General features: G+C 47.2%; 1 protein-coding gene across 5 annotated transcripts in view; it reads right to left on the reverse strand.

The window, feature by feature from the left end:
* DTNB (dystrobrevin beta) overlaps positions 1–9195 on the reverse strand; it is a 172816-nt gene extending 163621 nt beyond the window's left edge. For 4 of the 5 annotated variants that reach the window (XM_028516745.2, XM_028516744.2, XM_028516741.2 and 1 more), the window contains exon 1: positions 9094–9195. The gene's annotated coding sequence lies outside the window, so the exon portion shown is untranslated. Of the gene's footprint in view, positions 1–9084 lie in introns of all 5 variants that reach the window. The other variant, XM_036027736.1, reaches the window with a different exon arrangement.
* Positions 9196–15387: the final 6192 nt, after the last annotated feature.

Genomic DNA, 15387 nt, shown 5'->3' on the forward strand with positions numbered 1-15387 from the left:
CGTCACCGATTAGCTGTGTGGCCCCCAACAAGCTGAAACTTTTCTGAGCTCAACTTCCCCACCCATACACTGCAGACACCGTGTCTCGCTGCCAAAGATGTAAAGATTAAACAGTAGCCATGATCCACAGAAATTCCTTTGCATTACACAGTAGCCTCGTAATAGGTAGCACTTATTATCACTCATGGAAGAAGGTGTCTCCCTCTCTCTGGGGAGAGAAGACAGAGCGGGCAAAGACCAGGGTTAAAAGGGGAAAGTCAAGAGTATAGGAAAAGAAGCCAGGAAAACGCTAAAATGGTTAGGGGTTGAAAAAGCCTTTATAGAATCCCCAAAGTTACCAAATTAAAAAATATCTATTTTAAGTGAGTACTATTTCATTATAGTGAGGCTTAGGTATAAGAATATGTAGTCCCAACCTGACTATTTCCGCATTTCAGTCCTGTTTTAGCTTATATATAATGTTAATATGCAAGAATTCAAAATAAAATATGCTTTCTTTAAAGGTTTATTTTTGTGTTAAAAATGCATTACCAAGTAAATCGTATAAATACGTTTCTCTTGGTTATCTGTACCTCAGAGAGGTCTCTCCTACTCTTAACATACTGAAGAGAAAACAATGATCATTTCAACAAATGCCCCCCAAAAGCCCTTGATAAAATTCAGCACCCAATAAAAACACAGCCCAAGAACAGAAGAAAACTTCCGTAAGTTGACACAGACATCTACCAGAAACCTTCAGAAAGCACGATATCTGACAGGGAAACACGGGAAGCATTCCCATTCAGGAAGAAGATAAGTGCCCGTTACAGTCCCCGCTGTTCAACTTTCGTACCGAAGGGCCGAGGAGCTCACTGCAGCAGCGCACAGAGAGAGCAGAGTAAGTGCGGTCAAGTTCAGACAGAAGCCTGGCCACTTAAGTCTTCCAGTCAAAGCAACGCAGCAAGGAGACACCTGGATGCACCCCCTCTGCTTCAAATACACACTAATACATAACGTGTTTTTAGAATGTATTGGAAATGACGTAGAAAGGTTCAACGAGAAAAACCCCCACCTGGCTCAGAAACAGAGGGGACCCACGAAACTGTGGGCAGGACCGAAGCCACAGGCTCGCCGGACGCTGAGCACAGCAGCAGGTGCACGTTCTGCAGGGAGCAGCGACGCTCACGTGAAGCAGAGGACCGGGTCACACAGGGGCCATCGGCACCAGACTCACAGTCTGAGGCCAAGGGTGAGGCTAGAGTTAAAGGGAAGCTGAAAAACTCTGCTGCCAGTCTCTGCCTAGAACTGGTTTATGCAATGCCCTGGGCTTAGCAAGTGGGAAGATAACAACGCAGACTCGTGACCAGGAACTGAACCAAAAACGCACACACTCTGTGAGTGGATGTAAAATAGCCCCAATTACCTCAGAGAGCAGGACCCCTGGCCCACAAGGATCGTATCTGGTTTTTCACTGGGTCAGTGGAAGCACCACACGGAGAAGGGTGAGTGCAGAGATAAGGAAAACAAAATCAAAAGCGCTAACACTCAAGTCTGTAAGTCAACACTTCAAAACACACAAAGGAATATAATGCTAAGTAAGATAGCCAGCAAAGGCGACAACGGGAAGATGAATTCCAGATGAAGTTTACCTCTACAGAACAGTGTGACAAACACTGATTTTTAAGTATATTTAAGGTGTTAGAATATAAACTTTTTAAATTATTAGAGATGCAGCTTTTCTTACACAGCAAAACGTATTCTAACCATACGATCCGGCGATCATGCGCTTAGGTATTTATTTTAAAAAGCTGAGAACTTATGTCCACACAAAAACCTGCACATGAATATTAAAAGAGCCTTTATTCAAAATTACCAAAAACCAGAAATAACCAAAATCTATTACAATAAGGATATAGATAAACAAACTGTGGCACTCTCATATAACGGAATATTGTTTGGGTGATAAAAACAAATGAGCTACTACGCCAGGAGAAGACACTGAGGAACCTTAAATGCACAAGGCCAATAAGTAAAAGAGACCAGTCTTAAAGGTTACAATACTGCATGACCCCCAACTCTGTGAAACTCTGGATAAGGCAAAGCTATGGACACGGTAAAATGACCAGTGGGTTGCCAGGAGCTCAGGAAGCGGGAGGGAAAAACCGAACAGGTGGAAGACAGAGGATTTTCAGGGCAATGAAGTTACTCTGTATACTTGTGCAATGACATTACATGAAATGTCATGTGGCAGGACACACATCTGTGAAACCCCACAGATCTATGTAACACCAGGAGTGAAGCCTAGTAAAAACTATGAACTTAAGTTAATAATAACGTATCATCAAACTTCCGGTCAAGATGGAGGCGCAGGTAAACACGCTTGGCCTCCTCCTGCAACCACAGGAAGAATGACAACCAGATCACAAAGCTAATAACGCCCAGCACCATCAGAAAATTGAGCTGTATGGAAGCCTGACAAGTAAGGATTTAAAGACACATTCATCTAGACGGGCAGCAGGGGCGGCGTCCTGGAGACAGGCGGCGGGGACAGCTGCGGGGGAAGGGCTGGGAGGGATACCTTGGAAGCGAGTGATCCCAGGCCCAGGCCAGACACAAAGCCCAGGGTTGCACAGCCCAGGGTTCCAGCACTGCGAAGACGGGTCCCCATTACCTCTGGCTATAAAAACCAGAGGGAGGTGGGCTGGCGGAAGAAACTGCCAGATTTTTGCCACCAAAAGGGCCAGCATAGTCGTCGAAGGTAGACAAACCCGCCCACTCCAGGCAGCAGCTGGAAGGGCACCGGTCACAGACGGGAAGGGGGTGAAGTGTCTGGAAATGGATGAGTGCCAGGCAAAGGGCCAGAAGCCAGGCAGTGGCACTGTCCCGTCTCAGAGCCCTCCCCTCACACAGAGCCACAAAGGGGTAAAGCGGGTTGCCCCACCCTGCAATCACCTAAGGCTCTGCCCCACACAATTCACAGGTGCCTTTTCTACATTCACCACGCTACTAAAACAGGGAGTCAAAGCAGCTCTACCTAATAACAGAAACAAATACAGGGAGGCTGCCAAAATGAGGAGACAAAGAAATATGGCCCAAATGAAATAACAGAACAAAACCTCCTAAAAGAACTAAGTGAAATAGAGATAGCCAATCTATTAGATACAAACTTCAAAACACTGGTTAGCAGGATGCTTAATGAAAAATTCCTTGAGTACAGCAAAAAATAAAGGAAGACATGAAGGTCACACTAAGTGAAATAAAGAGTAATCCACAGGAAACCAACACAGAAGGGAAGGAAGCTGGGATTCAAACCAATGGTTTGGAACATATGAAGAGATAAGCACTCAACCAGAACAAAAAGAAGAAACAAGAATTAAAAAAAAAAAATGAGGACAGGCTGAGGAACCTCTGGGGCATCTCCAAATGAGCCAACATCCAAAGGACAGGGACGCCAGAAGGAGAAGAGGAAGATCGAGAAATTGAAAACTTACTTGAAAAAATAATGAAAGAAAACTTCCCTAATTTGGCAAAGGAGACAGATATACAAGTCCAGGAAGCACAGAGAGTCCCAAACAAGTGGGACCCAAAGAGGACCACACCGAGACACATCATAATTAAAGTGCCAAAGGTTAAAGATAAAGAGAGAATCTTAAAAGCAGCAAGAGAAAAGCAGAGGGTTACCTACAAAGGAGTTCCCATAAGACTGTCAGCTGATTTCTCAAAAGACACTTTGCAGGCTAGACAGGAATGGGAAGAAGTCTTCAAAGTGATGAAAAGCAAGGACCTACAACCTAGATCTCTCTATCCAGCAAAGCTGTCATTTAGAACGGAAGGACAGATAAAGCGCTTCCCAGACAAGGAAAGCTAAAGAAGTTCTTCATCACCAAGGCATCATTACATGAAATGTTAAAGGGACTTAATTAAGAAAAAGATTAAAACCATGAACATTAAAAAGGCAACAAATTCACAACTATCAACAACTGAATCTTAAAAAACAAAACAAAACAAAACTTACCCAAACCACCAGAACAGGAACAGAATCATAGATATGGAGATCATTTGGAGGGTTATCAGCTGGAAGGGCAATGGGGAGAATGGGGAAATAATACAGGAATTAAGAAGCATAATTGGTAGGAAGAAAACTGACAGGGGAAGTTAAGAATAGCATATGAAATGGAGAAGCCAAAGAACTTACATGCGGACCCACGGACATGAACTAAAGGGGTGGGATTGCTGGAGGGAAGGAGGGTACTAGGTGGAGGGGAACAAAGGAAGAAAAAATTGGAACAATTGTAATAGCATAAGCAATAACATATACTTAAAAAATAACGTATCATCAGTTGTAATAAATGTACCACACTAATGCAAGACAGTAGTAATGGGAAATTGCACACGGGGAAAAACAGGTACACAGGAACTCTCTGTATGATCCACCCATTTTGGTCACATTGCTATGTATATCTTTTTAAAAAGCAAAACTCCTGACACATGCAACAATGTAAAAAGTGAAGATATTATTCTAAGTTAAATATGCCACACAAGCCCTGGCTGGCGTACTTCAGTGGATTGAGCGCGGACTGTGAACCAAAGCGTTGCAGGTTCAATTCCCAGTCAGGCCACATGCCTGGGTTGCAGGCCATGGCACCCAGCAACCACACATTGCACATTGATGTTTCTCTCTCTCTCTCTCTCTCTCTCTCTCTCTCTCTCTCTCTCTCTCTCTCTTTCTCCCTCCCTTCCCTCTCTAAAAATAAAATAAAATCTTTAAAAAAATTACGCCACACGCAAAAGGACAAATAGTGTGTGTTTCCACCTATATGAGGTACCAGCATCATCGAGGAGAGAACTGGGAGTTACTGTTTAATGGGTACCAAGTTTCAGCGAGAACGATGAAAAAGTTCTTGCCCTGGCCTGGTGGCTCGGTTGGAGTGTAGTCTCCTACACTAAAAGGTTGTGGGTTCGATCCCCGGTCAGGGCACATGCCTGGGTCTTGGGTTTGGTCCCCAGTCCCGCGGGTTTGGGGGGCGTAACAGAGGCAACCGATTGGTGTTTTTCTCTCACATGGATGTTTCCTTCCCTCTCTTTCTCCTTCCCTTCCCTCCTCTCTAAAAATAAACAAATAAAATATTTTTTAAATTATGACAAAAAGTGCTGAAAGGCTGGTTATGCCAATTGAAAAACACATTATGTCTCTTCGTCATACCACATAAAAACTTCACAGTGAAAGCAAATTTTTTTTTTAACTTTAGAAGGAAATACAGAAATACATAATTCATACCCTGAGGTGAAAAAAATTTACTTAACCAGACACACATTTTTTTTTAACGGAATTTTCTCATAAACATAACACGAAAATTTAAAACTTGTATACAAGCAAAGACACTGTGAACGGAGGGGGAAAGGCAAGCCTCAGGCTGGCGAGGTGCCTCACAGCACATATATCCATCAAAAAAATTAGTATCCAAAATAATCTAACCGTCCCCCACTGAGTGAAGGCGACACAAACCATAAACGGTCGTTTCAGTCTACAACTGAACACTATTCAGCAATTTTTTAAAAAATGAATCAGATCCAGAAGGAGCACCATGGTTCAATCTCCAGCAACTAAAATTGTAAAGGTGCACCCCTTTGACCCGGCAAGCCTGCCTCTCACTCGCTGCAGCACTGCCCGGAACCACAACATGATGCACGCTTCACGGGAGTGTGTTGAGCAGCCAGGAAGGACCAGGGAGACCCCCACGTCTCACCGGGAAAGACCTCAGACACTCTGGGAACAGGCTGCAGAACAGTGTGCACAGCGGCCCGACACGAACGTGCGGAGTGTGAGGCAAGTCTATTTTTCCCCCGTATCACCTGTATACGGATGCAAACGCACAGAGACAGGTCGGGAAGAATCACAGCAAACTGTTAACTACAGTTTCGGCGAAGAGGGGAGTGCACCAGGGAGGGTTGTATCCTGTCTGTCCTGGTCCTGTCCGCGGGAGTACTTTGCAAGAGCGCGAGTTTGTGAGCCCACTGCGGACTGCGGCACCCGGCCCAACGGACTGAGCCCACACAACCCCAGGAGCTGCCCTGCACAGGGACTCTGCTGCGGACAGCGCCCCCAAAGCCTGGCAGTATGCATCCCGCACAACTAGACACCACATCCCTGATGCTTGTGTAATTAGAAATGAATTAAAGAAGGGGGAGGGGCCTGCAAACCAGAGTGATGGAACTTTCTGGAGTGACGTAGGTTGCTATAGCCTGACTGGGATAGTGGATACAAAGTATACACATTTTCAAAACTCATCCTACTGTGCATGGACATCTATGCCCTGTATATGTACACTATCCATGAATAAAGTTGATTTTAAAATAAATGTCAATTAAATACATAAATAAAATACAGTCTCATTGGGAGAACCTGGAAAAAGGTACCCAAATTACAAGACCCTGAACAAGAACTGGCAGACGCCTGCTGAATGCACTCTGAGGTACACAGTATGAAAACTACAAAGAAATTAACTTCACCCCGGCTGGCGTAGCTCAGTGGATTGAGCGTGGGCTGCGAACCAAAGGGTGGCAGGCTCAATTCCCAGTCAGGGCACATGCCTGGGTTGTGGGCCAGGTCCCCAGTGGGGGCCACATGAGAAGCAACCACACACTGATGTTTCTCTCTCTCTCTTTCTCCCTCCCTTCCCATCTCTAAAAATAAATAAATAAAATCTTTAAAAAAAGAAAGAAAGAAATTAACTTCATTCTACAAGACCGATCACACAATGCCAAATTTGGATTAATGTGACCTGATTTTTTTTTTAAATGAGGAAACAAAGGTCCTTAGAGATTTCTAGTAAGGATATAAAATAAGGGGCAACTCAGCATTCTACTGGTTGTAGATCTAATTTTCTAAGTAGAAACTCTGTCTCTCACAGAGTGGACTCTTGAAAACCTCGTCAGCGCTGCTCCGACGGCACAACCCCCTTCCAAGGGAGCTCCAGTTCTGTATGATAAAAATCCTCACAGAACTCATGAAAGGTCAAGTTTTCACCTGGCAGACAAAGTAACCAAACAGGCACTGCAGCCCCGGGAACGGAAACAGCAGGCTGGAGCCGCGGAGTCCAGAAACCCAACCGAGGCCGGGAGCAGGCAGAACTCCAGCCCATACAGAGGAGAAGAGCTATGCTCCTACTACAGACCTACAGTCCAAGAACCAGGATAAAAGTTTTAAAAAAATAGTGTTCCCTAAACAAAAGTACTCTTCTTCAAGTGACAGAAAAGAGAAGGGCCAGAGAAGGGATGATTTTGAAGCAATGGGCCAAGGACTAAGTTTTCCTGACGGGCCACCCTGCAATTAGCCATGGTTTTAAATGCCCAGGCCTATGATCCTGGGTTACCTTCCATGGCCAAAAAAAAAGGGGGGGTGGACATTAGGAACAGGGGGTGTCCACCAGCCATCCAGAGTGATTAATACTGCTCTGTGTAATACATAGCGATACCCTGCCTGCTTCATTCATTCAGGCAATACACATTTCTTGCTCAACTGCTGTCGGGCCAGGCACTGTTCTTGTCACTGAGGATTGATTTACTTTCAATTTACTTTTTGTTTTTCAATTACAGGTTACAATTAGTATTTTTTTATTGTTGTTCATGTACGGTTGTCTATATTTACCCCCCACTACTCCCCCCCCCCCCAGGGCCCTAGCCATCCCCACCTCCCTCCCCTGCTTCCACTGCCCCCTTGGTTTTGTCCATGTGTCCTTTATAGTTGTTCCTGAAAACCCTTCTTTCCCGCCTTCCCCCCCTTATCCCCTCCCACCTCCCCTTTGGTTACTGTCAGATTGTTCTTAGTTTCAATGTCTCTGGTTATATTTTGCTTGCTTGTTTGTCTTGTTGATTAGGTTCCACTTAAAGGTGAGATCATATGGTATTTGTCCCTCACCACCTGGCTTATTTCACTTAGAAAAAAACTACGGTACATTTCCACGGTGGAATACCACGCAGCAGAAAGAAGGCACCCTTCGCAACAGCATGGATGGAGCTGGAGAGCATTATGCTAAGTGAAACTGTCACTGAGGATTTAGCAGTGAATAGTCAAGGAGCTCAATAATAGTAGGGAAGGAAGGGAACTTCTTTTCTCTTTTCAAATTTTTTCTTCTTCCTCCCTTTAAATGTTACACAGTAGAGCCTTCAAAAATACCCTGTGTCTCCCACAAGCTTCCTTGACCCTCCTGCTTTCTCTTCCAACCAAGTAATTTATGGCTCCAATGTTCCAACACTGGGGGAAAAGGAGAGAGACCTCGAGGGAACAAGGTGTGAGACAAAATTCAATGCTGCTTTGTATTTTATACGCATGCTTTCACAAACGAACTGTTAGCACCTCAACAGCGAATTATGGTTGTGTCTGATACTACTTTGTGGTCCCAGTGCTGACCGTGGCTCTCTACCCGCGGCAGCTCGCTAATCAATAAACGTTTGCTAAGAACGCTGGAAGGTCTTCCTAATCCCAAGGCCTGGCACAGAAACTGAACAGCACGCAGTCGTTAGCTGCATCCTCTCTCCTCCCAGCACACCTTCCTCCCACGGGTGACCCGGTGCGCAGGTTCACTGTTAGGCACCACGGGAAACAGTGTTTTGGGGTGATCTGAAATAAATTCCCTTCCCTCTGCCAGGGCCTGCCTGCCTCACCTGCCCTCTGCCAGGACCTGCCTCCTTTGCCCCCTTTCAGCACCTAAAGCAGAGCCTCCTTCCAGGGAGCAGGGCTCCAGCAGCATCAGCCCAGCGCCCGCACCCCGAGTCTGCGCCCGACGGCCACAGCGCGCTCGGGAACCCGGAGACCCCTTCCCCGGCCCGGGGTTCACAGCCCGGCAGCGCCGGCCCGGGGCTCCGCTCCATCCCCTGCGCTCGCCCCTCCAGGGCCGAGAGCGCGGCGCCGTCTCCTCTCGCAGCGCGCGCTGTGCAGCGGCCCCGGCTCCCCGCGCGCCGTCTCCGCCGCGCCTGGCCCTGCACCCACGCAGGATCCCGAGGTCCGGGGGTTGCACGAGCGCCTTCCCGTTCCCCGCGGGCGCGAGGCTCCAGCACCGTGCACCCCTAACGCAGCCGGCGGCCGCCGCCGCCGCGGATCCCCACCTTACTCACTTCCCGGCCGGAGCAGGGGGCGTCAAGAAGGTCTCCCGCGACCGCAGCCTCCTCCGCCACCTCCGGCCCGGAGTTCGCAGCAGAGACGGCACCAGCGCTCCCAGGCCCCGAAGCCGCCCCCGCGGCGGACGTTCTCAGCGCCCCGCTCGCGCCGCTTCCCCGGCACGCGCAGCGAGCCCGCCCCCGGTGCGAGGGCGCGAGGACTCGGGGCTGGAGGCGGGCGCGCGCCACCGGCGCGAGCGCGCTTTGGGGGCGGGCTTCCGCCGCGCGGGGGCGGGGGCGGGCGAGCGTCTGGGTTCCCGTCGAGCCCCGCCCCCTGCGGCCGGGGGGGCCCCGGCTCCCCCGCTGGCCTCGGGGTACGTGGAGGGCAGGTGAAACTTGTCCCCTGCGGACGTCTCCCGCACGCTGACGGCGGGCGGCAGAGGTGCGTTTCCACTTGGCAGGTATTTGCCGGGCTAGCTGGACACTCCGCCCGACGTGACTACAAGGTAAAGAATGCAAAGAACCACCCCATGAATCATTCATCCACTCCTCGAGATCCTCCCCTGAATGATTTTTCCAAATTAATTCAACTCAGCAAGCGTTTACCGAGCACAGCCTCGGTACCTAGCGCTGTGCCAGGTGCTGGGTGGGTACACCATCCCGGTCACGGTCCTTGGTCTCAAGGAGCGCATAACTTAGTGGGAAAGCAGCCGTATAAACAACCCGGACTGGTGACCCGTGCAGAGCCAGCCACAGTGAGATGCTGCGGAGGGCTTCGGAGCAAGAGATGACTTCCGCTTGGACCGTGGAGACAGGTCCCTAGAAGAGGTGGCATTTGTGTTCAGCCTTGAAGGTGGCATTTGTGTTCCGCCTCAAAGAGGCTTAGTAGAAAAGGGGGACAGGCATGGAAGACTAGGAAAACAGCTTGGGCAAATGAACAGAGGGTTGCCAAGGTTTCCCATCTCAGCATCAGCTTTTTTGTTTTAATATTACACAGTTTTGATAGAATCCTTTCCAAACCATTTAAAACGTAAGATGATTCCAAGTGAGAGACGGCGAAGCATTTTTAATGACTCCAAGAATCATTTTCCTCAACGCTCCTTAAGGCTGAAAACAGCGGCGTGCTTTAAGGACTGTTGCATGTGAGTGAAGTGTGTTGAGTTCCGCAGTGAAGAGACCCAGAGCCAGCCTGCTTCCAGTCTGGTTATTGACTGCTTTTTGGCACCTTGTGATGAGGCAGATCGAGCCACCTCCTGTTGCTGTCTGCCTGCCTGCCTTCGGAACAAACTCTTCCTCCTCCTCTCATCTTCCTATTTTTAAACTCCTGTGGTGAAGGAAAAATGCTGGCAACCAACTTTGTTGAGTGGGAGTAAACAGATTCCTCAGAAAAAGGCATCACCTTTCACGTGGGACCCTCACGACAACTTTGCGTGCTTGGAAGACGTGACCGCTCGCGTGCGGGGCCTTGACTGCGTTCTGTTAAGATGCTAAGAATACAGAGAAGAGACATCTTGTCTATTCATTTACCACTTTTGAGCACCAACTGTGGAGGAGGCATTGAAAGGGTAAAATATTGATCCTATTCTGTGAAGAAAAGATGTGGGAATGACGTAAGATAAATATGTAAATATTGCTTTAAATATTTAAATAGTTGCCCTACTGGTGGAAACCAAGGTCATTTCAATATGTGGGCCAGACTGTTATATACCATTCTGGGAACTGACTACTTTAAGGACACTCATTAGCATTTCCCTATCTATGTTCTGTGTTTCATCACCTCCTGAGTCCTCAGAAAACATTTTTCAAACATATTTCAATCATCCTCCCCTCTCTCCAAAAATCATCAACTCCTTTTTTACCTACTTGTCATATCCCTTCAACTCCTATTCATGTTCAAGCTTTTCCTGTCCTAAAGAAAAAGGAAGAGCCCTGGCCAACATGGCACAGTTGGCTGGAGCAATGTCTCTCATACCGAAAGGTTGTGGGTTCAATTCCTGGTCAGGACGCATACCTAGGTTATAGGACGCATTCCGTTCCCAGGGCGGGGCGCCTGTGAGAGGCAGCCTATCCATGTTTCCTTCTCACATCAATATTTCTCTCCCTCTCTCCCTTCCTACCCCTCCCTCTAAAATCAATAAGCATGCCCTTGGGTGAGGATTTTTTTAAAAAAAGAAAAAGGAAGAAAGCCCTCTGTCATCCTTGATTGCGCCATAGTTATTGCTCCGTCTCTGTAAGTTCTTTCACAAACACTTTGAAAGTAGCTTATCTCAGCCAACTGAGCAGCTTCTCTCTCCTCACCTCGTGGCTGTATAGCTTTTGTCCCCACCGTGTCACAGCACTTCTCTCGGTCATTCTGGTTGGGTAATCCTAAATGCCCCAGGCCACTCGGAGAGCATTCCACTCCCTTGCAACGCCAGTTGTCCTCACAGCCTGACTCCTGCTAACCCCGGGGACTGCGCCCGTCTCCGGTCTGTCATCTCACTCCGTGCATTCTCCCTGAGTCACCCCATTCACTCCGTCTTCATCGGCCACCTTTATCAGCAACTCCCAGGTGCATTATCTGGCTCAGACTAGTCATCGGAGCTCTAGATACACAAAAGCCCGCCAGACTTGCCTACCCGAATGTCCTGGAGACCCCTCCGGCTCCACATGTCCCGAACTGCTCAGCATTACCGTCCACTCGGATGCCCCATTCAGAAACCTGGGAGTCATCTGTGACTCCTCCCTCCCTGGCCCCATGACACTCAACAACCCTGTTGATTCTGCCCGTCAGTAACTCCAGAGTCTGTCTCTCTTAGCCCCTCTCTCCTAGACTAACATCGTAGCCTTTTATCTTGTCTCCCTCGTAGTCGTGTTCCTTCCCATTCACATTCCATGCTGCACGTCAGGAGAAACTTGCAGAAACGTGCTGTCGTGGTGTGGCCGCTCAGTGCGGCACACAGCCCTTCCATTCACCTCGCCCTGGGCTGTCCTGTCTCTCCCTGCACACACCCCACCCAAACTGCTGGGCGTCCCCACTTTTCCTCGCCTCCGTGCTTTTGTACGTATTTCTCTCTCTGGAGTGCCACTTGAACACAAGCAAAGAATGTCCAAAATATGTGTAGCTGAAGTTCCTGCTATAATGAAACTATTATTCCAGAAACTTTCTGGAAATGAGAAAATGTAAATCTACATAATGAAAGGACCCACAGGAGCTTGAGGAAATGACCACAGTATGATCCATTCTGAGAGCTAGCATCTTAAAATGGTTAGACAAAAAATAATAATAATAATGATCTTCCAAATCTCCACGCAGAAAGTTCAAATTGCTTAAAAGGGTAAGAACACCAGGCTGCCGGCCATCACCCTGGCTGGGGTAGCTCAGTGGATTGAGTGCGGGCTTCGAACCAGGCATTGCAGGTTCGATTCCCAGTCAGGGTACATGCCTGGGTTGCAGGCCATGGCCCCCAGCAACCGTACATTGATGTTTCTCTCCCTCTCTCTCTCTCTTTCTCCCTCCCTTCCCTCTCTAAAAATAAATAAATAAAATCTTTAAAAAAATTAAAAAAGAGTGAATTGCTTGACCAATGGAATGAGGGAGAGGGAGGTTATGTATAGGACTTCCACGTGTAGGTCATGAGAAGTCTTGAAGAGTCCAGCTGGGTCTTTGGGACCACTAGCTCTCAAAGCCCCGAGCCATTGTGTGAAATATCTCACTCTCTGTGCAGAGGCCTGGAGACGGCACAGAGCAGGAGGGGGGCCTGGCCGATCCCAGCTCATATGAGTGAAGTCATCACCAATGCCTTGTATCAGGCCAGCCATCAGCTGAATACCACTGAGTGGTCCCGGTCAAAGTCATGGGCAGCAGAAAATCATCCAGCTGAACCCTGCCCAACTTCCTGACTGCAAAGATTGTGAAATTATAGTAAAAACAGCCCTTACTTTAAGTGATTACTTTTTAGGATACGTAGTTTGTTATGGAGTCTGTTAACCAAAGTATTTGGCATCAGACTTCTCAAGAGCCAAACAAGGCAAATAATGATGCAGAACTGTCTCAAGACTCAAGGAAACGAAATGCAAGTTAAGGATTTTCTATCCACCATGTCATTTTACAAACATCAAAAGCCACAGAGAAAACTTCCTAAAGTGCAATCATTCAAGGAGCTGTGCACAGAAGCCCATCCCGAGTACTACAACAGGGATCAGCAATTTTTTTCTAGAGCAACAGACAGTAAACATGTTGCAGGCCTAACAATTCTACTCGGCCACGGCAGCACAGAAGGAGCCATAGAGGACATGCAAATGAGCGGCTGTGGCTGTGCCCCACGTAAACTGGGTTTACCAAAATAGGCAGCAGGCTCGATGTGGCCCATGAACTGCAGTTTGCCACTCCTTTACAAGAGGAAAAGAAATAGAGGAAGTTATTTCAAAAAAAAGTACAAAGCCCATGTGATCTGAGAAAATAGCATGCCGTGACCCAGCGGGGTGTAGGCGTCAGTCTGCTGGAACGGCCGTAACGAAGCCCCACAGACTGGCCCGGGGAGCAGATGTGTATCTCCTCACAGCTCTGGAGGCTAGGAGTGCAAGATCAAGGTGTTGACAGTGTTGGTTTCTTCTGAGGCCTCTCTCTCTGGCTTGTAGGTGGCCGCCTTCTCCTTGTGTCCTCACAGGGTCTTCCCTTTGTACAGGGAGCATGTGTCCTAGTCTCCTCTTCTCACAAGGACACCAGTTGTTCTGGAGTAGAGCCCCCCTTAATGACCTCATTTCAACTCAATTATATCTTTAGAGACCTTACCTTCAAATGCAGTCACATTCTGCAGGCCTGGGTAGGACTTCAACCGCCTAAACATGATAAAAGCGGTGACTACAAAACTCTCAGACAAAAACATGGGTGTCAATCTTCATTACTGTGGGTTTGGCGAAGCCTTCTCAGATACAACACCACAAGCACCAGTGGCAAAAGAAAAAATAGACAAGTTGTACTTTATCAAAATGTAAAACTTTCGTGCATCCAAAGGCACCATTAAAAAAGTGCAAAGACAGCCTACAGAATGGGAGTAAATATTTGCAAATAATACATAGGATAAGAAACATACCCAGAATATATTTTTTTAAAAAGCTATTACACTTATAAAACAAATAACCCAGCTGAAAGTGGGGAATGATTCAAGCAGATAGTTCTTCAGAGAAGATGGTTGGTAATCCCATGGAAAGACGCTCAACACGATTCGCTATTAATGGAAAGTCAATCGAGTACAATTCGGTGCCCCTCCGCCCCCACCAGGACGGCCGTAATGAAAGTCTCAGACAGTGTGTTGGTGAGAATGCAGATGGTGCAGCTGCTCCGGAAAACAGCTGGGCAGTTCCTCAAAATGTTCAGCGTGAAGTTATCTTATGAGCGAGCAATTCTGCTTCTAAGCACAAACCCAGGAGCCTTGCAAACATCCGCCCACACAAAACGTATGCACAAATGTTCATAGAGTCTTATTCAAAATAGCCAAGGGATGAAAGCAACCCAAAACTCCAGCAACTGCTGGATAAACAACACGTGGTGAATCCAATCATACGATAGAATATTATTCGGCAATAAAAAAGAAATGGAGTGCATGCTATAAAGTCGGTGAAATTTGAATACGTTAGGCCCAGTCACAGAAAACCACATATTACATAATCCTACACAATACATGAAATACCCGGAATAGGCAGATATCTGTAGAGACAGAAAGTGGATTAGTGGTTGCCGGGGGCAGGAAGGGTTGCGGGGGGTGAGAAAGGGCTGCTAATAGGTACGAGGTTACTTTTTGAATTAGGGAAATTGTTCTAAAGCTGATTGTGGTGATGGTTACACAACTTTGTGAATACACCCAAAACCACACACTCTAAATAGATGAATTAAAATGTATGCCCATTGTGTAGCAATATATCTGGTTCTTTGAAAGAAGAAAACCATAAAACAATCCTGAAAAACATGAAAGTATACTTGAACAAGACATTTCTTCATTTCCGTTAAAATATCGCAACATTGTTAAGATGACAGTTCTCCTTATGTTACATTTCTAAATTTAATATGATTCCCCCCAAAAAATATAAACAATTTTTTCTGTAGCTAAATACATTGATAGCAAAGTTCTTATGAAAAAATAAACACTCGAGCATGGCCAGTAAGACACTGAAAAGAAGGAGGCATGAGAGGCGACTGGCCCTGGCAAATATTCAAACACACTGCAGAGCTCCTGAATGAAAACGTGGTGGTTCTGGCGCAGGAGTAAGCGGACCAATGGACCCAAAGAGGAGATGCAGATATCAATCCAACTGCATATGAGAATCCAGTAT

This window comes from Phyllostomus discolor, chromosome 6 (genome assembly GCF_004126475.2).
Source record: "Phyllostomus discolor isolate MPI-MPIP mPhyDis1 chromosome 6, mPhyDis1.pri.v3, whole genome shotgun sequence".
In the NCBI taxonomy this organism is placed as follows: Eukaryota; Metazoa; Chordata; class Mammalia; order Chiroptera; family Phyllostomidae; genus Phyllostomus; species Phyllostomus discolor.